The 27215-nt window shown below is 37.5% G+C and overlaps 1 protein-coding gene across 13 annotated transcripts in view; it reads right to left on the reverse strand.

Moving 5' to 3' along the window:
* ZNF385B (zinc finger protein 385B) overlaps window positions 1-27215 on the reverse strand; it is a 400466-nt gene that overhangs the window by 115860 nt on the left and 257391 nt on the right. The window contains exon 1 of one of the 13 annotated variants that reach the window (XM_059394266.1): window positions 9815-9994. The exons of 11 other annotated variants lie outside the window; for them this stretch is intronic. The gene's annotated coding sequence lies outside the window, so the exon portion shown is untranslated. Of the gene's footprint in view, window positions 1-498; window positions 599-9814; window positions 9995-27215 lie in introns of those variants that run through there. One more of the 13 variants, XM_059394273.1, reaches the window with a different exon arrangement.

A 27215-nucleotide genomic window follows, 5' to 3' on the forward strand; every position in this document is an offset into this window, starting at 1 on the left:
GAAGTCATGGTAACGTGTTCAGGTTTGACCTAAATGTGATGGGGAGTCAAAGGCAGATTGGAAACAGGGGCATGACGTGATAAGACTTCTATATGAGGACATCAATGGTTGAAATACGGATTATGTGTATATACCAGAGTTGCTGCTGGAGGAGAGGGGGCAGGGAGGGGCAGGGCAGATGGTGCAAAGTCCGAATAGCAGGCATTACAGCAATTCAGGGGAGGGACAGTTTTAGCATGAATTGCTTGCGGGTCAGGTTGTAGTGAGAAGACTGAGGAAAGAGGTAGAATCAGGAGGATGTGATCACTGGTGGGATCTGAAGCTAACCTCCAGTGGACTAAAGGGAAGCTCCCAGCCTGGGCAGATGGAGGGATCAATCGCAGAAAAGGAACACACGGGGAGGTGAAAGCTTGAAGGGGAATTTGGTTTCTGAGCAAGTCACAGCTTTTGATTTTCATCTTTGGATACCACACATTGAGGCTGAGAATGAGGGCCTACCTGTTAAGACTTTGGGGGTCTCCTCTTCCAACTGTGCCCTGCCACCATCAGGAGGAAGGGTGGACGAGCAACAACCAGGAGAAGGAATTCTTAGATGAGGCTTGCATTTATAATTCCTCTGTAAAGATCATCATTTGTTTAAAATACTTTGCTGTCATAAAAGTTACCAGGATTATTCAATAAATGACAATGTTTCAGAATTTTCAGTTATGTTGGATTGGGGGGGGTCTCAAATATTACAGCAAGGATTCAGAGTTAGTCAGTCTGTCAAGATTTTGCTCTCAAATATTTGATGTTAACCAAAAAAGTTGATCCTTTAAAGATGAAGAAAGTTACTTAGCGAATGGCTAATACACATCCTTCCTGAACATATCTTCTCAGACTTTACACATGCATTCCATAGTACATCAATGATAGAAATTAATCTTTATCCATACACCTGAGTTGTAGTCTTTTCTCAGTCTCCAGGAATTTCACATGGGTTATTAATTATACCAGAAGAAAATTTTAAGAAATAGTACTTCGTTTCAGATAAAAGGAAAAGTGCAATTTTATTTTTTATTTTGCCAGACTAAACATCAACAAGGATTGCTAACAATCCTTTATGAAGTTAGCAGCTATCAGAAAAAAGCAAAAACAAAACCAAAAAACAAACAAGCAAAAAACCCAAAGGATGGGTCCAGTTTTTTGAAAACAAACTTTTCAAAAGTAAATGTATCTTTCTGCTCAATATTGATGAACACTGTCTGCATTATTTATTAGCCATATCATATGTAGTACAGTTAGGTCTTTTAAAAAAATCTAAAATTTAGGTGAAAAAGCCAAATTTAAGAAAGTTACTTCTGAACTTCTTAGCGATTGTGCTGTGTGAATTTTTAAGGTGAAAAAAACCCAGAAATCAATACTATGTAAGGAAAAAAACAAAAATGGATGAGAAAGCTTTCAGGGGCTCTATCAATATTTTAAGCAAGCACAGAGGAAAAAGCCAAGTTGTTGCGGCAACATTACCAAGGTTATTCACATCTATTGCCTATGTGGCTTTGATAAAGTTCTATTTCTTTATACCTTAGTTTTTTTCATAAATAAAAGAAACAAAATCAAAACAAATGCACCAAAATGCCACAGAAAGAAGGTTTATAATGAATTTTGACATGTGCTTAATAAAAACTATAGCATTATTAGATCCATCTTATTTTATCCTTATACAGACCCAGATCCCTATGAACCAAAAGGAATGATTTTTAAGATCACTTTATTATAATGATATTTAAGATCGGTAACATACCCTGCCCCAGGAGAAACGGGCAAATAAAAATTAACACAATGAGAATGCCTCCGAAGATTAAGGGTTTGCAATGTAAATTGCATTTTACAGTGGGGAAAACATGTCTAAGCCACTATCTGTTCAGGGGGCAACAGAGCCTCGTCGTCCGTGAGTAAAATAGAGACCAGAACCCATATGAATCAGACAGGCAGCATTGTCCTTACTTCAAACACTGAAAAATAAAACAGACTTTTCTGTTTATCCTTCTTAAAATTGTTAGTTCTCTTAATGCAAACAACAAAGTAGAAAGTCCATGGAAGCAGAATCTAAACTATTTCTGTTTGGCTCTGAGCAAGGTATTTATCTGTTACATCCTGAACAAGGAGCACAGTGAACAAAAAAATATCCCCTAGTAAACAAAGGTAAAATTGGCTGGGTAACCACGAAAATAATGACTACTGAAACACTCCCATTGTAGTCAAATTAATTGTAGCTTCTTACAGGAAAAGACCATGAGAAGCCACAAAGCCCATAAACAAACTAGATAGAAGCAATGCTAAAGAAAGCTAATCGAATGTCATACTTGCACATAGAGAAAATTCTACTCTTCACGTGGCATTAGACCTTAACCTAAGTAGAGAAACTCTGGTGGATTTCCCTCGTGGTTCAGAGGAACTGGGTGAGAGGGAAGACTGTGGAGGTGGCAGGTTCAAGAGGCAAGGCTAATGAGAGAGAAGTGGGTTTGCTTCCTGCTCCCTTGTTCTCTGCCTCCTTCCTTCTGCTACTTCCCTTTAGCCCTGCCTCCTGAGATATGTCTCTCCAGGCCCTTCTCTGGCCTATCCGATCAAGTTGCTCTGTCACTGTAAAGCCTGTTCTTACTCTTCTGTGTATGTTGATGTTCTGGTTTCACCATGGTTTTCTGCTGGTGGTCCTCTACACCTTCTCCCCAGATGACCCCTGTCAGGGCACGGTCTCTGCTAAGGACTACTACTCGGAGCCCCAGCCTCTGCCCCAAGCCTCAGTTCTGTGTATTCAGTTGCCAACTGGATCCCCCATAACCATGTCTAAAACCAAACTCATTTGGGCTGAAAGATTTTACTCCGAAATGTGAGGATGGAGTTACTCATTCTAAAAGAATATCCTGAGATAATAAAAGATATATTTAGAACAGGAAGAGAACAGTGCCAAAGAGTGAGAAAGAAAGAACATTAACCATATTTCTTATAAATCTTCAGTGTACAAGAATTACATATTTTAATAATATTTTTAACCATCTGAATATAAATTAAATTTAACATTATTTGAACACCAGGTTCAAGTGAAGGGGGGCCCTTTGTTCTGTTGGATTTGTTTTCAGCCCCTCACCAAATGTTAAAACCAGATTGAGAAACAGAAGTAGAAATACTGTTTATTTGGAGTTCTCCTTGGCCTCGAAGCATTGCTCCTTTCCTGTGTGAATTGGAGAAGCTTTCAAAGGCCACTCTGAGAAGTTCCATGTGGGAGCTGATTCCAGCCCCTCTTCACTGTAGAATGCTCAACTCAGAGGAAGAGGGTGGGAGAAATGAAAAGCTAAAAGGAGGAAAGAATGAACTATCAATACATATCTCTCTCTACCTAAAATTTTGTGTGAAGGATATGTGGTAATTAATTATAGCAAAATGTTTTGGTGTTATCAAAATTTTTAAATGCTAATATAATAGCCTTGGGATATTTGAAAATTTGAAGTTCTAGATTTTCATTGAAAACTTGTTAGAATTTGTCCATGGGTTCATTTTTTTAAAATTTTTTATTTTTTCAGCGTAACAGTATTCATTATTTTTGCATCACACCCAGTGTATGGGTTCATTTTTAAAACAAAAGTTGAAAGATATTTAAATTCTAAAGTCTTCAGGAACACTTGAACTTGATTCTTCCTCTAAACAACTCTTCTCCTTATGTTCTTTAGATTAAATAATGGCAACTACGATAACACATGCTTCCTACCACTCCTTTTCTTCTCACAGCCAGAGAGCCACACAAACACCAGGTCCTACAGGTTTAATCTTCCGATACATCTCAGATTCATCCTGTGAATCTGTGACTCCCGCTGCCCTACTTCAGAGCCTCATCGTTTCCCATCATCATTGGTCTCCTTTATTCCACTTTTATTCTTCTTGGATCTGTCTCTCAGGCTGCTGCTATAACAATTTATCAAAAAATCCAATTTGATTCACACACATCTTCTGCTTAAATCCTTTTTTTCATTCTATTTCATTTCATCCACCCAAATAATATCTGTTAAGGACCAGGGCCTGTGTGTCAGATCAAGGTACAATGTTGGGAATGCGGCACAAATGAGACCATTGGGAGCTTTGCCTTCAACATTGAATTTATACTAATACGGCTTACATGGTCCTCCAAGATGAAACCCCTAACTACTCTGTGAGCTTCATTTCTCACCATCTCTGTCTCAAACATTATATTAGCAACACACATCTGTTTATAGTTCCCTGTACATGCCATGTTCTTTCTCACCTTTGTGAATCTCTCCTACTGACACTTTTCTCTCCTCTCCCACTTGATCTGCCTCCTTCTATGCGATCTCTGAGAGAAAGTCTCTCTCTGTCCCTCTCAGACGGAGGTGAAGTGTTCCTTCACCGTGTTCCTATATAACACCTGCATTCCATACCACTGTGTCCATTATGTTGTAAATGTCTATATACATGTATGAACACAATTCATTTTGTGTTCTAGACAAACATTTATTTAATCATCACCAAATTCAAACATAATGACTCATATATTCTATAATAAAATTGGAAAAAATTGGTGGCAAAGAGATGTTCATATTAACAAAGTTATAATTCAGGTAAGAGGGCAAGAGGTAGAAGGTGTTTAGAGCCCAGTTCTAATTCCATATTCATGATGGGCTTAAGAAACTCAGGCAGTTCAACAAATATAGAGTAAATTCAATGGACTGTCTTGTTCTGGTAATCTCTGCTGCACTAGTATGTTTGCCTTCCTGATTGAGGTATTAATAATTAAGTGTGTTGTGTTAAAGTCAGGTCCTTTTGCTAGAAGAGAGGGTTTGAGGAAAAGCTCTTAACAGTGGTGTTAAGCATTCTTCATATGAGAGTAAAGAACTCAGGAGAAAACTGTATATAAAAATATATTGAGGCAGTAGTGAGTAATCATTACCTGCAAATATGCAATTATGATATGGAGGAGAAGTCCTATACCATTGGGCTTCTAGAGTAAAAACTAAGACATTCTTTGAGACCTTCAGAACACTCTATGAGACAAAAAGCAGGCTATCCTAAGTCCAGCTGGATTGGAGGGATCTTGTTTTTTAAGGCCAATATTAGTGTGGAAATAAGCCAAAGCTGCCTCCTCAGATGAGATCTTGGAATAATTTCCTTTTTTCCATTTTAAGCTACTTCTAGTTCTAATTAGAGTAGATAATATAAAGTTGGTTATACATCAGACATAAAATCTCATGGTGAAACAAAGTTTCTCTAATAACAAGTGCCAAAATTATCCATAAATATAGATCCTTTCTACCTGTAAGACCATTTATTATAATTCTCTAATTATATAGAGCTGGTATCTACTTTAACCAGAAAACTTGCCTGCATATGTCAGTATATTTCTTTCTTTCTTTTTTAAAGATTTTATTTATTTATTTGACAGATAGAGATCACAAGTAGGCAGAGAGAGAGAGAGGAGGAAGCAGGCTCCACGCTGAGCAAGAGAGCCCGATGCAGCGCTCGATCCCAGGACATTGGGAATATGACCTGAGCCGAAGGCAGAGGCCTTAACCCACTGAGCCACCCAGGTGCCCCTGTCAGTATATTTTTAATAGAAAATGTGGCAAGTAGACCTGTGCTCTTTTATAATTACTGATCTTGAGGGAAAAAAGTCAGGTTAATGTAAGGGTTTATTAAAACCTTGTGGGCCACCTGGGTGGCTCAGTGGGTTAAAGCGTCTGCCTTTGGCTCAGGTCATGATCCCAGGGTCTTGGGATCGAGCTCCGCGTTGGGCTCTCTGCTCAGCGGAAGACCTGCTTCCTCCTCTCTCTCTCTGCCTGCTTCTCTGTCTACTTGTGATTTCTGTCTGTCAAATAAATAAATAAAATCTTTAAAAAAAATAACCTTGTAAGTTGTGTAACTTCTTATTAGAAAAAAACTATAATTGCTTTTTAACAAATATTTAGATAATTACATTTCAGTATTTTTAGTAAATTACTAGTATGAATACTTGTTATGCCCACAGTAAAGAAATGATGAATAAAAAAGTTGCTTCATGACCTATACTGACTGTCTTTGTTAGAAACAAATGAAAAAAAAAAAAAACCCAACAACAACAACAAAAACATACACACACACCAAACAACTCGTGGCCATGAACAAATGTTAGTGTTCTTGAATTTCTGTAAGTTTTCTTGGGCTGGTATACTTAATTCTCATAATGTTTATAAACTAACTTATGTCCATTTTTTGTATTAAGAAATTATTACATTTTTCTGCTTTGGCAATTACTAATTATTTAATTACATATTTATGTGATGTTACTGCTGGCTCGACACCTCAGACATTACTTTCCTTAACTAGTGAAAGTACTCTGAATATGGGATGTGTGTGTGTGTGTGTGTGTGTGTACGTATGTGTGTTGGTGCATGGGTTCATTATACAGCAATAGATTCTTCATACATTTTTGTATTTATGTGTTGCACATTTAATTACTATAGACTCACTCTTTTGCTCAAATCCATTTATTCATTTATTCAAGTATTTCTCTTAAGGATCTACCATGAGCCAGGCCCTGTGTTTATCCTGACTGAGACATGGTCCCTGCTCCCCAGAATCTAGTAGGGAAAACAAAACAAACATATGCAAGGTGATGTGTAACTCCCCTTTCTGAGTACATACCACAACTTAAACCAAATCATCAAACTATGACAATTATAAACAAAGCCAACTGTTATGGTAGGTATGGCTATCTTGCCTTCTCAAATCAAAACCATTGCAGGGTGTGTGTGCGTGGGTGTCTGCCCATATGAGTAGTCACACTGAGACTGTCTAGGAGGTATAGAAAGAAGATGATTTTATGATACCATACACCTTACTTATCTATATATTCATAATTGCTCTGCCCAGATGTTGAGAACTACTTAGGATCAACTCAAGTCATTAGTATTATTAATTCCCAATCAAGACAGTTCAGAATTTTCTAACACATGTACCTGGTGGGAAGCACTGCTTTTACCTTTCAAAGTCACTAGACTGTGTTCCTGAAGCCTCAAAGTCACATTGGGCCTTCACTATTTGTTCAGCTGATCACAAATCAGAGGTAATGACATTTACATTGCTAATAGCCTTTGCTCCAAAGTATGTTAACTCCAGGTTTTGGTGTAGTTTCTCCTATCTGAGAAAAGCTTTTTTGACCTCCTGCATGAAACTTTAACTAGAAATAACTATGTGAATAAGAACATTCCCTTACTTGTATATCCACAGAAACATAAACATATTAAATGTAGAAATGTATGAAATTCTCTAATTAACCACTCCATATGAGAATCAGGACTTGTGTGCAAAACAAATTAAGGTATGTATTATTGATTTATCCTTACATACACATTAGATAACCCAACAAATCTGGGCATATTAGGAGAGTTGCTCGCAGTCATTATGATTGACATAACCTCTGTGACAATTACCACGTATCTTGGCTTTTAGAATGAGACTAATATAAAAATATGTATTTTGGTAAAGATTAAATCCAGCATAATGTGGAGAACAATTGCGCGTAATTGGACTTTTCCGTATACCAAATTTCAAGCAGTTAAATCTTTGCTTCTTTGATGTTCCTTTGATCACAATTACTAACATTTTATTGGCTTACTGGTGTGAAATGAAAAACAACAATTCCAAATTCAGTTTACTTTATTAATGAGCACTAAATGACCTCAAACCAAAGCCAGATAAAAAGATTACATTGGTGTGCTTCAAGTAGAAGAGTTTGAATACCTGCTACTTGTTAACTGTTTTAATCTGCTGCTTGAGCAGGCAAGAATAAATAGACACACACAGAGACAGTTATTCAGGTGACAATTAAGGTGCTAGTATCTCATATTACTAATTTTATAACACTTAAAAACTTGTAAAGTGTTCTGAGGTCAGCCAAAAGTATATGTCATTTGGATAGTATTTTATCCATTCCAATAAAATGTATAAATTTGGTTTCACAGCTAAATTCAATGGAATATGATTTGATGTGTGCTCAAATAATAACCAAAATTCTGAACATTTTTCTGTGTACTAGGTGTATGCCAACTGATTGCTATGCATTACATAATTTGATTTTCATTAGTACCCTCTGAGGTGGACTCTATTCTTTCCATGTCATAGAGAAGATTGAGAAATTTTAGTGAGTTAAGTAACCTGCCCAGTTACTGTTAATAAGTGACAGAACTTGGATCGAAGCCAGACTTTAGTGACTCCAGAGCCAAATTCCAGCTTATATACAGTCTGCTGTGAATTAGAAATTGTAAGAGCTGGCATGGAGTCTCAGTGTCAATCAATTATTAGCCCTGAGACCTTAGGGAAATTACAGAACTTCTCCAAACTTCAATTTTCTAATATATAAAATAGAGCCAATAACATATCCCAACCCTTCCTTTGGAGTTGCCATGAAGATTAAAGAGATAATGTAAGCAAGAAAACTATAGAGTGCTCTACAGATATCACTTTGTTATACTGTAATATCTTCACATTTTGTAACTCCCAAGGCATTTTGTGGGGCTAAACAATGACATTAGACCAGGTATCTCCTTAGAGAAAGAGAATTTAGGAAGGCCAGAGTGATCTACTGGAAGAAATTTTAGGGAGGTTGTCCAGGGTGGCACAGGGTAGTCAGGAAAAAAAAAAATCACCCTTTATGAATGATATGTAAATGAAAGGGAGGTCACTGCTAAGGACTGAAAATTTTTATTCTCCCAAAATTCATATGTTGAAGCCCTAACTCCCAATGTAAATATAGATCGGAAATAGGGTTTGATAGTTCCAATGGTAGTTAAATGGGGTCATATGCATGGGGCCCTAATCCCATAGGGCTGATGACCTTTCAAGAGGAGGGACGAGATACCAGTGTACTCTCTCTCTGCCATGTGAGGACACAGAAAAGGCAGCTACTTGCAAACCAGGAAGAAAGTTCTCACCAGAAACTGAACATTGATATTGGACTTCCCGTCTCTGGAAGTGTGAGAAATAAGTATTTGTTGTTTAAGTGCCTGGTCTATGTCTGTGGTATTTTGCTATGGCATCCCAAGCTAGCTAATACAGCCAGTATTGTGTTCACCCCTCATGTTACCAAGATCACCAAAAAGCAGGGCCACCTGAGCCCCGTTCAGCTGCCAGCTGGATGAGAGTGTGGTCTGACAGATCACATGAGCCACTGACAATCTGCAGTTAGGACCCAGGGAATGTAAGAATGTACTAGGCAAGCATAGCATGAAGGGGACTCAGTATAAACTGCTTTGCCTAGAAGAAAACTGTCCAAGTTTAGCAGATTATAATAAATATCCTCAGGAAAACAATCAAACCAAACCAATAGAAAAATAAGACAAGTTCCAAAGATGCAGTCCCATGTTTGTAAGTATAAATTAATGCCAAAAGCTTGAAACTGAATTTATGAAAAGAACAGTGGAAAAATTCTGATTAACAAATTTACAACTGAACAAACGAAAGAATCTCTACATTAAAAACAAGTAACATAGTTCACTTTGTACTTTTTCTTTTTCACCAGAGCACAGCTATTTCTCAATCAATCTACCAGGGTTTCCTCAGCTAAAAGGGTAGTGAGCTGAAGTCATTGCACATAAAAACAAGCAGACATTGAAATATTACTTCTGCAGCTTCTTTTCCTTAGGATGATATAAACCTTATTTCTTGGGAATTGTGTTTTAATTTACAAGAAGACAGACAAATTTTCAAATGAAAAAAATAGCTTTCTAGGAAGAGCTGTCCCCAAAATCTAAGTAATGCAAAGTGTAATTGATAAAATATTTCCACTTACTTGCTCCTTTCACACTAATCGCCTTCCAGATGATTTGATTCTAGATGAACATTTACTCCATGTGAGGCACTATTCCAGGTGCTTAGGGCAGGCTCTGCTAGTTTTCTTGCCAATCTCCAGGACACCAGGAGTATTAGTTTAGTGCTTCCCAGATAAAGAAAGCATTTCTCAACTTCTCTTGCAGCTAGCTGGGGCCACATGACTAAGTTCTGGCCAATGAGCTGCGAGTTGAAATGATAACTTCCGGGTCATTCCCTTAGACGACAAGGTGTGTTTCCTCTAGCTTTCCTCCCTCTGCTGGCCTGGAATGTGGATGTGGTGGTGAGCTGAGCATGCAAAAAAGGGAATGCAGACCAGAGGTGGCTAAGCAAGAAAATGGAGGAGCCTGGCCTCCGAAAGAGCTGTTATACCATTTCTGGATTGTTGGGTGAGACAGAAACAAGCCTCCGTTGTGTGAAATCCACTGTGCTCTTGGGCTCTTGTTACAGTAGTCTATCATGTATTTTCACTAACAGAGGATCGTACATATACCTTGTGAGGTATTACTATCCCAGTTTTATTAGAGGATTGAGGTTTAGGGAGATTAAAGAACTTCTTTATAATCACACAGGTGGTAAGCGGTAAGCTAGGATTTTAATCAAATGCCTTTCCCATTAGATCTTTTTAATACTAATAGAGAGAAAATTACTAATTTATAGAAAATCAGTATTATGCAGCTTTCTAATCTCCGATCTATTGATCTGATGGGATTATAAAAAGTCTTCAGTTTCACTGAATTAGAATCAGTGCTACAAACCCCTATTTTTCTAATAAAGTGCCTAACAGTTACCAACCTTTCTAGGACCTACTCCTCAAAAAATGTTGCATTAGAAAAAAATTATACAGAAAAAGTATGTTGATTCTCCAGGACTAGGACATGGAAGGCTGGTCAGAATGTTCAAATAACTTACAAAATAATACACTGAAAAAACACAATAACTCAGAAACAGATCAGCAGTTTTTCTGGAATGCATTTTCTTCCCTAATGTTATCCTTATATTAACACATAAATTTGTTCTCAGAAAGAACCATACGTGCATTCACTCACCACTTAATAAACATGTACTGAGTGCCTAGTCTATGTCAGGTACTTCTTTAGATCCTGGGGGAAACAAGAGGAAAGAATCTAGATGAAGTCCCCACATGCACGGAGACTACCTGAATGCAGCTACTGTAGGTAATATCCTATACACATGAATGTGACAGGCTTTCAATGTGCACCAGTAATTCACATTTTTAAATTAAACTTTGTTTTGGAATAATTGCAAATTTACAGAATAATTACAAAGATGATACAGAGAGTTCCATATACTCCTCACTCAGTTCCCTCTAATATTAGCATCTTATTACCAGAGTATATTTATGAAAATGAAGAAACCAATATTGGCACAGTAAGAGCAACTAAATCCAGAATATATTCAGATTCACTAGGTTTCGGGTTTTAGGGGTTTGTTTGTTTGTTTGTTTTTGGTTTGCTTGTTTTACTAATTTCCTTTCCCTGTACAGGATCCAGTTCCAGACTACCACATTACATTTACATCTCAAGCTTACTTGATCCCTTTTAGTTTATGACTGTTTTTCAGCTGTTCCTTTGTTGTCATAGCCTTGACAAGTTTGAGGAGCTATTTGGTGTTGTCCAATTTTTTTTTCATAATTGAACTGGAGTTTGTTTAGAATATCTAAGTAAAGTGCCCTTTTCATCATTGTATACCAAGGGATAAATGATAGCAATATGACTTGTCACTAGTGATGTTAATCCTGATCTCTAAGGATTCCTGTTTCTGTTTGTTGGAATATATTGGGTGTGCTTCTTGCTACTGAGATAAGCTCCATTTGTGTAATTCTGTACTAAACTATAGTAAATTTATTTGGGAATACATTTATACACACACACATATGCACAGGACTTATAGGCCATAAAATAATCTAAGGTATAGAATGGCAAAATGAATTCTTAAATACTCTATTTCTATCTTTTATATTCAAGATGCTAGGTCTTAAAGATTTACATATTATAAGCATACTCACTCTATGAGAATGCATTTTGGAAGGTTCCTTAAAAGAGATCATCCCCATCTTCATTCTGTCCTCAAATCTGCTGCTTGGTACACAGAAATGGTGACTGGTGCTCTAGCAGGCATTTGGAATATCCGGGCCATACTTTAGCAGTGCATTCCTTAATGACTTTGTGGAGGCATCAGGCAAACCCGATTACAGACCTCTAGACTTATTTTGTGTGGGAAAAAATAAACTATCTGTTTAAGCCATTATTATCAGGGCTCTGTTTCAGAGTCAAATGCAACTCCTGATGGGTAGTTTGGAAAAGAGGCAGAAGGAAGTAAGATTTGTTGAGAGCACTGTGTACCAAGTGCTTTATATGCTTTAGTTCACATCATCATCAAGACAAAACAAATTTGAGAAACTAAAGATCAATGGCACTAAAACTCATGCATAGGTTTACAAAGCTCAATATTAAAACTGAACCAGGACTGGACTCCTGGGTGGTTCAGTCGCTAAAGCGTCTGTCTTTGGCTCAGGTCATGATCTCAGGGTCCTGGGATCAAGTCCCACATCGGGCTCCCTACTCAGCCGGGAGTCTGCTTCTCTCTCTCCCTCCTTCTGCCACTCCCCGCTACTTGTTCTCCCCTGCTTGTGCTCACGCACTCTCTCTCTCTGACAAATACATAAATAATATCTTTTAAAAAAAAACTGAACTGGAATTTAAGCCAAACTGTGTTTTCCCATCACAGCATGCTAAAATGTCCTGTTCATCATAGGTACCAAGACCTATGTTGATTACTAGCAATGGGTATGAACACATATTATTTTATTTCACTCAACAAGTAATATGAGATAATACTTAAAGAAATAAAATGACATATATTTAAGTATGCAACAAAATAGTAATGTGCATCCATAGTTTGAGTCCTCTCATCTCGTTCCATGGTTAGCACTTCAAATGGTACAAAAGGCATCAGGGCAAATTCAGGAGTGAAACCTCAGACTTACTGTTCTCAATCCACATATAACTATAGATTTTTCTCACTGGGCTAGAATGGGAAGCCATTCAGACCACCCATCACTCTACCCACCTACTTATGCATTCATATGTACTGAGCATCTACTATATGCCAAACAACTTGTTACTTCCTGCATATACAATGTTGAATAAGACACAGCTCTTGTTCTCCAAAAGCTTGTAGCTCAGTAGGAGAAACAAAAAAATAAATATGCAATTAGAACAGAATACCACCTCACACCAGTCAGAACGGCTAAAATTAACAAGTCAGGAAACAACAGGTGTTGATGAGGATGCGGAGAAAGGGGAACCCTCCTACACTGTTCGTGGGAATGCAAGCTGGTGCAGCCACTCTGGAAAACAGTATGGAGGTTCCTCAAAAAGTTGAAAACACAGGTACCATGCAACCCAGCAATTGTGCTACCGGATATTTACCCCAAAGATACAAGTGTAGTGATCCGAAGGGGCACATGCACCCCAATGTTTATAACAGCAATGTCCACAATAGCCAAACTATGGAAAGAGCCTAGATGGCCATCAAGAGATGAATGCATAAAGAAGATGTAGTATATACATACAACAGAATACTATGCAGTCATCAAAACCCCTGAAATCTTGCCATTTGCAGTGATGCGGATGGAACTTGAGGGTATTATGCTAAGCAAAATAAGTCAACCAGAGGAAGACAATTATCACATGATCTCACTGATATGAGGAATTTGAGAAACAAGACAGAGGATCATAGGGGAAGGGAGAGAAAAATGAAACAAGGTGAGACCAGGGATGGAGACAAACCATAAAAGACTCTTAATCTCAGGAAACAAACTGAGGATTGCTGGAGGGGAAAGGGGTGGGAGGGATGGGGTGGCTGGGGGATGGACATTGGGGAGGACATGTGCTATGGTGAGGGCTGGGGATTGTGTAAGACTGATGAATTGCAACCTGTATCACTGAAACAAATAATACATGATATGTTTTTTTAAAAAAAAAAAACAGAATAGGGTTTTTCAAATTCAGCACTAATGACATTTTGTACTGGATTATCTTTGTGGGGAGATCTGTGCCTTGTTGGATATTTAGCAGCATCCTGACCTCTACATACTGGAGGTCATTAGCACCCTAACCCTAACCCTTTGTTATAACTGAAAGTGTCTCCAAACACTTTGGAATGTCAAATACCAATTGTCAAATGTCCCCCAGAGGTAAAAATCACCCTTCCACCTTCTATATCTTCCCCTTTCCCTTCCGTCATTGAGAACTACTGTAATAAAGTACAAGCCACCACTCTGGAGAAAGTAAATCCTTAACAGTGACTTGAAAGTTCATGAAGTGTAGCCAGATGAAGTAAATAATTATATGTGTGTTTATATGTGTATCAAGAAGGCCTTCAAAGCATGTGCAAAAACTCAGAGTTTTTAATGCATACAATACATCTGGGGGAATAAAGGTAGTCTAGCATGTTTGGAATGGGAGGTATGTATAAAAGGGAATTAGGAAAAGTTGCATGTGCCTACAGAAGAATAGAGAGATCTAGTCTGGAGAAGGTAAGAGACTGCAATCAGAACAGGCAACCATTGGGAAGAGAAGGAATTCAGTTTGGGATGTGTTAAATTTGAGTTACCTGAGGGACAACCAGGTGAAGATGACCAATAGGAAGTTAAATTTTCATTTCTGGAAGGTAGGGGCTTGACTCAGGCCAGAGAATGAATACCATCTACATATAGAAGCCGTATGTGTAGATGAAATGACCCAGGGAGAGTGGAGAGGCCGTGGGCTTGACAGTGGCAATGTGGACATGGGTGAGGGGAAAATAAGAGTGATCATGATGTCATAGGGAGAGTTTCATAAAAATGGCATAAAGGTCAAACAGATGAGGGTGAGACATATCCAGTGGAGTTGGTGATTAGACATGGCGGCCTTCGCAAGAGCCACGTTATTGATATGTTCTGGGTGGTAAGCCAGCTCCCAGTGGGCTGGAGTAGATGGAAGGGTATCAAGAAGAGTCACATTCAAGAAATCTGTAGAAAGCACTGGAATCATGTAAAGATAGTGCTCATGGTAGAATAAATGACAAACATACCCAGAGTCAAAAAGGTGAGTGGGGACAGGTAAGAAGAATTTTAAGTATGGTTCTGACATCAGGTTAGCTATGGATATTGCTTATAGGCTCTGTTCTTATTTTTGGCTCTTGGAGTCTCCTGGGTATTTACATTAAGCTGCCTCATAGAATTTCTGAATATAAGTGCAACTGGATTGTTTTTGCCTCTCCACAACATACCACATGATTCTGGGTGACTTTACAGTAGCTCTTTACTTGTCTGAGGTATATCCTCTGAATAAAGAATCAATAACACCCGACTCACTGGGCACTAACTATACAGATTTCCCTTTAAAAACACAATATTCCAAGTCTAAAAGCAAGAATTTAGAGCAATAAGTTATTTTATATAAAATCTCTAAAACTATTTTATCATTAAGTGTGCTTATGAAAATCTTTCCTTTGAGAGGTTTTGTCTTGGAATAACTGACTCATGGGAGACAAAAGCTGACAGGGAGTTTAGAGACCTTCTACCTCCTTCCTTACTCCTCATCCACTCAGTGATTTTAGATGAATCCCTTTCCTCATGTCTTATAGTTCTTGCCCTTGACTCCATAGCTTCTGCTGACACTGTTACCATCTCTCCTGTGTGCCTCTAGATGGTTTCCCAACTGGCTTCCTCACCTCTAATCTTTGCTCTCTCCAAGCCTTTGCCATACCTCGTTAGAGTGATCTTTCTAGAACACATATGTGAATAGTTCCTGAGTTCTACTTGGAATTACTTGTGTCATGGCTTCTCACAAAATTCAGAAATCCTTATGTCAGATAAAGCCTTTTCCATTTGCTCCAGCATCCTTTGCATATTTCATTTCATCCTTATATTCCACCTGTACAGGACATCTGTTAGATCCTGAGGCTTTATACTGACTTCCTCCCACAGGCCTATGTTCTTAGACCTCCATCCCCTACTCATCTAGAGAATGATATTCAAACTCAGCTCAAACATCTTCTCTTTAAAGTCTAAGTCAATAGTCTTCTCTCATCTGAACCCAAATAGGAATGACCACTCCTCTTTTGGTACTCTCCCAAATGTATGTTATATTTGTATACCTAATACAAATTTCTGTAATAGTATCAAACTGCTTTATTGCATGCATTAGTTTTTATAGGTGCATCTTCTATTGAACTCTCAGCTCCTTGAAGACAGGGGCTGCTTTTTATTATTATTATTTTCTGTCTCACTGAAACATGTTATTTATCAGGAGCTCAGTAAATATCTGTTGAATGAATCCACTCCAAGCCTCTATTACTACCAATGAGGGAAAAAGGCCTGGAGAAGTTAAAGGACTTACCCAAGGTCACCCATCTAATGAGTGGCAGAGTGGGAACAGAAGCTGTGGACTGACTTTAAACTAGGGCTCTTAGCAGTGTCCCAGATACTACTTCATCTGTTTGAAAAGAGAGACACCAAGGCCCAACTTTGTGGTTTGCTAACTTGGTTGAACAATGTTTTGATACGGAATATTTAAGAGACTATTTGATGAGAACACTTTTTTTTTTTTTTCTGATTGAGAGAAAGAGTGGGCTAGATAGTTTCAAAATGATGTATTATTTGATTTTATTCTCACCTTTTTCTCTATTTGCTCCTTCAACCTGCTTGACTTTACCAGTTAGCATTCAGTTAGATATTTTCAAAAATTTCAAAATCTGTAAGTAGGTATCAGCTGAAGACAAACTAAGTGCTACCACATTCTTCTTGTTGACAGAAGGGGAAAAAAAACCTGTCTTGAATGAAGAATTTCCCATACGTATTTCATACATCAATAATTAGTAGTAGGTTGAAATTGTTTTTGTTTATTTGTTTTTGCTGTTTAAAGATAAGAATCAAAAAGAGACGAATAAATTCTAGTGTCTCTTGGAATTGTGTGATTTAAGTTGCCAAATATGAGCAGAATAAATTTGTATTAGTTACAGTTTTTTTTTTTCTCTTACATGTCCATAGAGATAACTAGCTTGTCCTTCTCATTCATTTATTCACAAATAAAACAGAACATTTAACTGGTAAGTATGTTTTATTTGGAATGCTTTAATAGTTCTTAGTATATAACATTAATATGTAAAGGCCCTGAAGAGTCCATAAAACTCTGCACAACAAGCTCTATTTTAATAATGCAGAGACTATGCGAGATGGAAACCAATTTCTGCCGTTCAGATAACATAAGCAAAAACAATTTCCCGAAAGAGCTGAGGCTTTTTTAAACCTAAAAGGTTTTTAGGTTTCAAACCTAAAAGAGGTTTAAGATGCACAGGTCCTCCAGATGGCAGAGCTTAACATCAGCCTCAAAAGAACAGAAAAAGAAAAGATTAAAAAAAAATTCCCTCCAAACGCAGGCTTCTTTCAAGTCTTCTACTCAAAAGAGGATCTAGGATGCTAATGAATATTCAACTTTTGTTTCTTCTAATAATAAATTCCATTTCTAAATCTATGAAGTAAAACAAACTTGCACTATGTTTAGTTTCTCTCAGAAGATAAAGTGGTCTTTCATATTCCTTCAGGAGTTGATGGTACTTGAATATAAACAGACTTGACATGCTGAGTTGAGGTGAAAAAACTGAGAGCCATTTTGTCAATGGCAGTTTCTAACCTTTATTGGAAAGGCCAGCATTTTGCAGGCTCTTTTCTCAGGATCAGCAAAACTTGTGATATAAAGAAATCCTCTTCAGCTTAGGCAGATTGTCATTTCAAAGAGGAGGAATGAGTGAGGAAGATGATTTTTCTCATCTTTATATGCAACATCCCACAAGTCAAGACCCAGTCCTGCCATCATTCCTCATGCAAGCAGACAGGTAGGAGGTGGTATTTGAGTTCTGTCAGATTTACCTACCACAGTTGCTAAAATCATCTTCCAACCTAGTCTCTTCTCTCAGGAAGGAGCCTGAGGCCATGAAAACCACTCATTCATCACCAGCTATGCCACAGTGATTCTCTGAGCAGACACTCTGGGCTGGTGTAATTTGCTTGACAGCCCCGAGGTCAGCCTGCCTAGTGACTGAAAATCTTTTCTTTTCCATCTTGAAATGTTATAAGGCATTGTCCTTTCTATACATGGCTGATGTTCCTGACTCACCATCAGTGGTGGTGAATCTGAAAAGCAAAATGTGATGATCCAGTAGGACTGAGCTTGAGGGCTAAACATGGAAGAAAAATTTCACAAATTGATAGGAGCTCTTGAAAACCCCTGCATTACAGAGAGCTCTGTCTTCATCTTACCTTAGGCTTTCAGATCTTCCCATCCAACCCAATACCTCCAGACTCTCTGATACTCTTCATATTTTTGTCTTAGTTTTCAAGCAGATTTCTATCATCTAGAGCAATTCCATATGTTGACTGGTACCCCCATATATTTACAGAAAAAAAGCAGCTCTGAAAATAATCATACTCAGGCAACTTGGGAAGAATTAAGAAAGGTGTGTCAACTTCAATTTTGAATTTTCTTTTTACTTTATAGTTTTCCTCTCAGACTTAATGCCCAGGAGGAAGTAAAAATCATAGTTTACCCTCTAGTTGTTCAATAGCATACATAAAATGAAGAGGGGGCTTAACTCAGTTCTAACTGGCTTAATTTGTGCTTTGAATGTTCAGGTTTCTGTCCATTCTCCTACCAAATCCAAACCAGTCAGAGCTGCCTGGACACACACATTGCACAGGGAAAGGAGAGCAGCAAAGAAAAGAACAAAAGGAGGTTAAAGAAAGAGGGAACATACATTTATTTCTGAAGTGGGAAGGTGTACTGGCATTTCTTTAATTCACAGCAATTTTGTGCTCCCCAAAGAGGGGGAAGAGAAAAGGCAGTTCTCTCCTACCCTAGTCAAAGCCCAGATTCTATATCTATTTCCTATTTGTATATATCCATCAACACTGGATCTGATACGTGAAGGGTGTTTTACTGTCGGGTCCGAGAATTTAGAATAATTAACCAAGCTTTACCTTACCAGACTAGCTCCACAAATAAAAACGGAAGGTTGTTATGAAGACACCATTAGCTAGTTACTGGAATACAGAGGTTTAAAATTGTGAAACCAGTCCACTTTGGTAACAGGAACTGGTTCTTATGGAAAGCTACGCAACTAACCAATATGAAGAAAAGGATGTTACTATGATGTGAATACTTACTTATGGCTAGTCCTGCTTATTTTCCTTTTGTGAGATAGCTAATTATAATTAGATTTTGATTTAACATTCATTAAGCTGTCATCACAAGGACAAAATTATAAATGAGGAAAAATGTAGCACAGTATAGAGGAAACCACATATTTAGAAAGAGCAATGTTAACATCCTTGCTGTTGTGTAGGGTCTGTGTGTGACCCTAGAGTGGTCACCTAAGCTCCTCCGCCACCATGATCTCCATCAACAGATGATGTCCCTCTGTCAGTATTATCAGAATTGTGGGAGAGAAAGAACAGATTCTAGAGATAGCCTCCTGGGGTTTGACCTCATTTTCCACAACCTCAGTAGACTTTCGGCAAGTGAGGGAACCTATCGGTGTCTCAGATTTCTCACTGTAAAATAGGGATTACATTGAAATTTGTTTAACGGGATTATATGAGACAATGTATGCATGGGGTTTCAGCCCAAAGCCTGACATCTGAGACTTTACCTGCCCTTATTTTACTTGTGACTGCTTTGTTATTTTTATTACCATAATTATTATACCATCCAGAATATGGTAGTGTATCATAAATAGCAGCTTTAGTTCTCTCTTTTACATTTCCTTTTTGTCTCCCTTCTGAGACTTTTACATGCTTATTAATAAATAGTACATGCCTTATGAATAGGACTCCCAAGCACAGAGACAGAACCCAGTGGGAGGCAGGGGGTTGGCTGGGCAAATACTTCTTTGTCTATATACTTTCTTAGAAGACTTGTCATAATAATCATCCCTACAAAGGGCTAACTGCAGAAGCATCTCAAGATGGTTCTCCCCAGATGGTGCCTTAGCACTTGGTGGAGATTTAGGGTGAAAAGTAAATCAACTGGCCCTTTTCTTTTTGCTTTGGCTTATATTTTACTCTGCGTACTTAACACTAAGAATGGGTTCTCCTTGGAGGTTCCTAAGATAAATATTGTCTACTACCTCTTTCATGTCCTCATAAATCGGTTATCATGGAATATGTGGGTTGACTTCAGTAATAGGTAGACTGAGGCACAGGAAGAGCCTTTCAGTAGTTTGTCAAGGGTCAGAGTTACAGGCTGAATCTCAGGTCTCCCTCCAGTGTTCATTCTATAAGGCCACTCAGACCCTTAGGTCTCTTCTGCTCCAGTGACTCTAAGTATAAGATTATTTTCTTTTTTCTTAGTGGAAAACAAGACCCAGAGCCTACGCAACAGAAAATGTCATGGTATTAGCAACACTGTGACTAGGTGTCTTGTAATTACAAAGTAGGCAGGAACAATATCTTTCTTAAAATTAAAAAAATACATATATATATATATACATATATATGCAATTTTTGAAGAATAAAGGTATGAATTGACTTAAAACGGAGACAGATCTGAGACTTGACAGATTTTGGTCTCTTTCTCTGTTCTTTCTTCCCTTTTCATGGTCTAGAAAATTTAGATCTCCTAGCAGCGATGCAGTTTAAGAGCACTCTACACCTTTTTCCTGTATTCATACAGGCAAACATAATGTCTATTGCGGGGGGGGGGGGGGGGCTGCTTCCTTAAGTAACCGCCGTTTTTAGTAACTCATAAGTATAGCATTGACCACTGTAATTTAATAGTCTCAGTATGTTGGATAGCTAAAACACAAATTCAGTCATTACAATCATAACACGGACTCTACTCTTTTCATAGAATGCTTTCCTTTGGCAATAAGTACACCCCATTAAAAAATGGAGAATGAAAGCACGACATTGAGATTAACCCCATGTTATCTTTACAGTAGCAGAAACTCATAGTGAACTTCCCCACCCATAAAAGTGGTAATATTTAGTAATTGGGAAAAAGAATACTGAACAAAAACACACTATAAGATCTTTGTATAATGTTTCTTACAGAAAAAAGAAATGTACTATAAAAACTCCTTTGGAATTACATTCTTTTATTTCATGGTCCAGATGGAGTTGTTGCATTATGTTAATTATTAACAAGGTAACAAAATATGAAACTGAAAATGTGTTAGCTCTAATTGCAAGTTGTATGTCTAAAGTGCTCATGGAGGGTTTTTGGCAGCCCTAATCATTAGGTATTTTACTCCTTGGTGTCATTTTTATTGATAGCAGGCTCTAAAGGCTTCTCAAAAATCCCTGCAACCTTATATTTAGCATATTATAGGTGAACACTGAATTTTCATATGGGAAAACTATCTATTACAATCTACTTGGGAATTCTAAAACCAAGGTCTTTGCAGTGAGCTTTATTTATTTATTCAACCCACCATAAAAAGTTACTGTTAGAAGGGAAGACAAAGGAAATAACTTGTCTGGATTCATTTAAATGTCTCTAAAATATTAATATTGCTTTCAATTATGATAAAAATGAATTACTTGCTATCAATGGGAATGAAAACCTGGTTTGGGGCAAGAAGTATTTTCTTTAAAATATAATAAACATTGAAACATAACAGAAAATCACCTTCAGAAATTATATATGAAAAAGAATATTAGAGTATCTGAAAAAGTCTCCACTCTATTCATTTTATTCTGTTTGCTGAACATTTCAAATATTTTCCATTTAAATACTTTCTCTTTACCCAAAGTTACCAACAACAATAGTATCCCTGAAAATTTTTTTTTACAAATCCATCATGAATACATTTTATTAAACATCCACTTATATTTCTGAACTATAATTCCATGAGAATTGTTTTAGGAATTTTTTTAGATTACCAAATGGAAAATACCCTCTCACTTATTAAAGTTCTACAAGAATCTAGGTAATTCAATTTTCATGCATCTAAACAGGAACATTTGAAAGCACTCCCAAAAGATAACAAAGTTCTGAGGAGGCACAGACACCCCAATATGAGAAAAGACAAGACTGTCCTTGCTATTTTTTAACAAGATATTAAGATTAACTGGTTCTACCCAAATTTCAACTATCATGAACGTGTTTTTTAAGAGTTCCTACATTTCTCTATATCACCCTTTAGCCCATCTTAGGTATTACTAGGGTGATCGCTTAATTTGCTATCTAAAAAGGAGAGCAGTTTTGAGAATGAAAGGGGATGCTATTAATAGGCACAGCCTGAGACAGTCGCAAGCAAATGGGGATGGACGGTGCCCTCACTTACACCTATCTTGCTTCAGAACCCGTCTGCTGCCAGTAAGTTAAAAATGCACACGTGCAGTAGTTACCTTCTCCAAACTACAATATCTACCTCCAGGACCATAAGTAATGATGGCAAAGGAAAGGGTGGGAGTAAAACAACCAGGCAGATTTCCTCCAAATTTGAAAAGGAAAAGCAGGCAAAAGGAATGAAAAGACCAAAAGAAAATAAGATCAGTTGCTGGAAATGGGCATCAATGAAAAACATTTCACCCTGCCATTCCAGTTACTTGCTTCTTGCTTTCCTCTGAGCCCTTAGCCTACTGATAATATGTTAGCAGTTTGTTGGAATTAATTTGTTATTGTTATTAAGCAGCTCTAATTTCAACTTAATTTGGCAGTCACACAAATAAATTTAAATAAATACTAGAATAAGCAGTAGTTAATTCTGTCAGGTTTCAGTTGTGAATTATAATACTCAAAGCTGTTGTGAAGTGTCCAGTGCTCTAAATGGCAGCTACACTCATTAAGTCATTATTAACTCAACCACAAACACTATATAATACCTACTTTTTTGCGTATGTTACAGCAGGGAAGACATTATTCACCACTACTGGTTTCTAGTCTTCTTTGTGTCTGCCTATATCTAAGCCCCAGTGTTCTGAACCTAAGTCACAGAAAATAATACGCTAACATGTGACTCGAGCCAGCTTATGGCACTTGGCCTAAGGTTGACTCAGTTACTAAAACCACCATCACTGCTGTAAGCCTATTGTGAGCTGATGTTATTTTTGATGACAGCATTTTTGAAGCTAGTTCAGATAAAGAGGAGGCATAATGCCCCCCCGCCCCCCAAAAAAAGCAGCTTGTTAAGTAGGATTCTCATTTCAGGACAACAGTATCTTATACAAACCATGAAAAAAAAACCACTGTCTCAGGTGACATAGGCGAACTCTTCTTATATGTTAGAAATGACTAGCAGACTTTGGAGATCTACAAACATGATAAAGTATATTTCATTAAGCATAAAATAAATGCCAGTGAGAAATAATAACCTGATTTTCATCTTCGTTTAGTATTGACACTTCACATTGTCAAAAATGAAAACGATTTAAAATATTTTACTAAAACCTGAATATAGAAGGATTCAAAGGAAAAATGATACTTTAAGTATCTGACCTTTTCATTACTAACTCCAAAACACAGAATTTGGCTTCCTCTGGGAAATGGCTTTCCTAGGCTTTCTTGATGTAAATATTAAGCCCTCAAGGGGGATTCTGTGGTTGTTTCACAGCTATACCAACCTTGTCCCATTATTTCTTTCCAAAAAAAATCTTAAAAACTACATTTCTTGAATGCTCTTGTTGCTAGGGTTCTAGACAGGATTTTGCTTCCACCAACTATGAATGCTTAATTAGGTCACATGCAAAGAGACTTAGGGCCTCAGGCTTCTGTTGTGATGCCTTGGAGAGCAGCAGAGGAACAAGGTGTTGAAACTTCTCTATTGTGGCAGTAACAGCTGCTCCTTGTCAAAGCCATGTTCTGTGATAGGCCGAGAGTCATAGCCAGAACGTCAAGCCAGGTGATTTTCAACTATCCCAAATATTCTGGAAGTCATTTAAATTGTTCTAATAAATCCCTTTCTTATGGAATTAGCTAAAATGAACTTGTTTCCTGCAGTTGACCCCTAACCAATGCATTATCCCTTAAAGTGAGAACTCAAAATTGCTCATTTCCTTCCTCAAAATTAAAAACAATAAATGGAACATATTTTCTCCTATGAAATAGAATTTTCATCTTCCACCTTGGCCTCTTTTTATTTTTCTCCAACAATTTAGCAGATTCTTGGCACGCTACGCAAATCCCTCTCCTATCTCCCTATACCTTCTTTTGCTGCTATTAAGGAAAACAATATGAATCAAATTGGTATGTTTTGGAGTGGTGATCTCGTCATTCTTAGAATGTAGGCCATACCATTTACCTTCATTTGGAGACTTAAAGTTATGTTCTTGTACAATGAAAACAAAATTTTCCCAACCGGACTTCTACTTTGTAGTAATACTACAAAGGTATTACAAAAGTAAAGGTTCAGGTTGCTAAATGAAGTTTCTATACAGAGTAAACAATTCAAGAAATGATATCAGTGGGTGCGCAAGAAAGGTAAGAGATTCCACAGTGACTGGTGAACAGCTAAATCTCTGAAGGGAAGTCTTAAAATCTACTTCACTAAGTGCACACTGACAAATTTGAAGTAGAAAATAACCAGGGAGTTCCCAGAGTCAGAGATTTATGTGTTTGTAACTGAATAGAAAGCATACAGAACAATACAGCATTTGAACAACTGTTTTCAGAGCAAACATTTGTAAGAGTTTAGAAGTGAATTTATATGGAAACGTTATGGAACCACTTTACTCTCTTCTAAATTGCATAAACTCCACTCTTTAGAATCTTTTAGTGGCTCTCTAGTTATTAATATTTGTATTAGATTTCTACTGCTGCATTACAAGTTAACAAATGAACTAACAGGCTTAGCACAGCACCCATAATACTGCAACATTCTGTAGGTCAGAAGTCTGAGTGGGTTTTACTAGGTTCTTTGCTGAGAGTCTGAAAGGGTGACATGAAGGTGTTGAATAGGCTGTACTCCAATCCAGAGGATCTCAGTTCTGCCCCCTCAGAAGTCTCTTTTTTTATTTTTATTTTTTGCAAACAGTAGCATATGTTTGCAGCCAAATCATGGTAGTTTACTTCCAGAATTACTTCCAAAATAGAATTTTGGGGTCCATCAGTGTCCTTTCACTTTTCACTCTTTTTGTTCCTTTCAGTTCTAAATGGTAGTGTTTCTGTTGATAAAATTTTCTTAAAAATTTTGTCTTTTTTTTTTTTTTAAGATTATATTTATTTGAGAGAGAGAGAGAGAGAGAGAGCCAACATGAGCAGGGGAGGGGCAGAAGGAGAGGGAGAGAGAGAAGCGGACTCCCTGCTGAATGCAGGGCCGGAAGCAGAGCTCTGTACAAGCCACGCGGGACCTGACAGGGGGCTTGATCCCAGGACCCTGAGATGGTGACCTGAGCTGAAAGCAGACACTTAGCCAACTGAGCCACCCAGGTGTCCCCTAAATTTTGTGTCTCTTATGGATGATACAACAGTGCTCTCTATTAGACATATCCACAGGTTTTTCTGAGATAATTCCTTCTCTGTCTTTGGCTCCTGTTGAGATGGGTGAGGGCAACACAGATTCCTAGACATTCCTAATTGAATGGCGAAAAGCTATGAGGCACAGTCTTAAATTTTTATGACTGAACACTGATCATCAGATCTTCGAAATGTTTCAGCAAAAAGTTTTAGAGCCACTCTTGGCTTTTTTTTTTCTAGTTCTAGTTCTGTTCTGTTCTTTCAGAGGTGTCTTAGTTTTAGCATCTTTTGTCAGCTGAATAGGTTGAGAACTTCCCAAATTTTCATGCCCTGTTTCCTTTTCTTCCCTCAATTTATATCACTCCTCTTGCATTTTACTTTAAGTAGCAAGAAGCAGGCCACATCTTTAACACTTTGCTTGAAAACCTCCTTACCTCCATATCCCAGCTCATCTTTCCCAAGTTCTGGTTTCCACATAACTGAGAGAGACAATTCCACTCAACTTTGCCACTATGTAACAAAGGTCTCCATTCTTCCATTTCCTAATAATGTGTTCCTCATTCCCTACTAAACTTCCACCACCAGTATCTTTAATGACCATATTTCTAAGAGTTTGTTCAAGGCGATCTAGGATTTTTCTATTATACTCCTCAAAATTCTTCCAGCCTCTATCCACTCCCTTCTCCAAAGCTATTATTTAATTGTTATGAGAGCACCCCACATCCAGCTACACAATCCATCTCTTTAGAAAGATCCCATTTCCCTTGGCTCTTATTCTTTGTTGGTTCTTTTGTTTTTAACAGAACAAATCTGGTGTTTATATTTTTATTGTGGGTTTAGTGCACCATCTTACAAGGCACAGCAATACTTTACCACAATTCAGTAGTAGCCAAAGCTACTATATAGATGTATATATTGTTTTGACTGTGTTTTACAAATAAGATGAACTGCCTTAGCACCTATGTTTGAATATGCACACAGCTTAATATGATGTCAGTGACTGCAAATGCAAAGCTGATCTGTATCCTTCACAGTTTTCTCCCAAAAGTTGGTATCTCTACCCTTGAAATTAAGCTTCCATCAGTCTTCTGGGTTCTTTCCATCCATCTTTCATCTGGTCACTCCATCTGAGCTTCTCACACAACCAATGCATAGATATCTTTGTGTCAATCATTCATAAGTCCTGTTGATAGATGCTATATTCTAATACCATTTTATTTTGCATTTTAATGTAGGTTGGGAACACTGGAATATTTATGAGATCTATGTGAAGCATATATGATGTTCAAGTCTTATAGTTAGGGGGAAAATGGATAATATTTTTGCTTCATAGGCCTTTTTCTTTCTTGGGTTGAACTTCAAGATCTAAGTTGAAGTGTCCTGATACAAAAAATTCAATACACACAAAACTTTTGAAAAGACTAATTCAACTTTTCACAATATGGAGAAGTAAAAATAATCTTCACTAGAGTTCAAGCATTGAAAATGTCAGTCCAAAGAAAGAATCTTGAAAAACTTCCAACTTAGTGAAAAGAAAGATTTATAACATGGTTGCCATGGTAACTGCCTTGTACCCTGTTGCAAACCAGTTTGTGGTTAGTATAGTGGCTCTGTCTTAGGTTCTTCAGGATTAAAGACAGTTAATAAATGCAAAGTTTTGAGAACTCAAAAAAAAATTAGTAAATCTTGAGGCTGTTTCAAGGAAGACATCTTAAAAACATAGTCAAGCCTAAAATCCATAAAAATGAGTTTGTTTTCTTGAGTATGCCTGACATGACTCAACTACCCCTTCTGCCATGGCTCTTTCTGGAGATTTAGTTCATGTGCTGTTTAGTCTACCTCCTTCTTCACTGTGGTGAGAGATACTAGCTTAGGCCAGGTATGGATTGGCTTTTCCTA

This window comes from Mustela nigripes, chromosome 3 (genome assembly GCF_022355385.1).
Source record: "Mustela nigripes isolate SB6536 chromosome 3, MUSNIG.SB6536, whole genome shotgun sequence".
NCBI classification, from domain to species: domain Eukaryota; kingdom Metazoa; phylum Chordata; class Mammalia; order Carnivora; family Mustelidae; genus Mustela; species Mustela nigripes.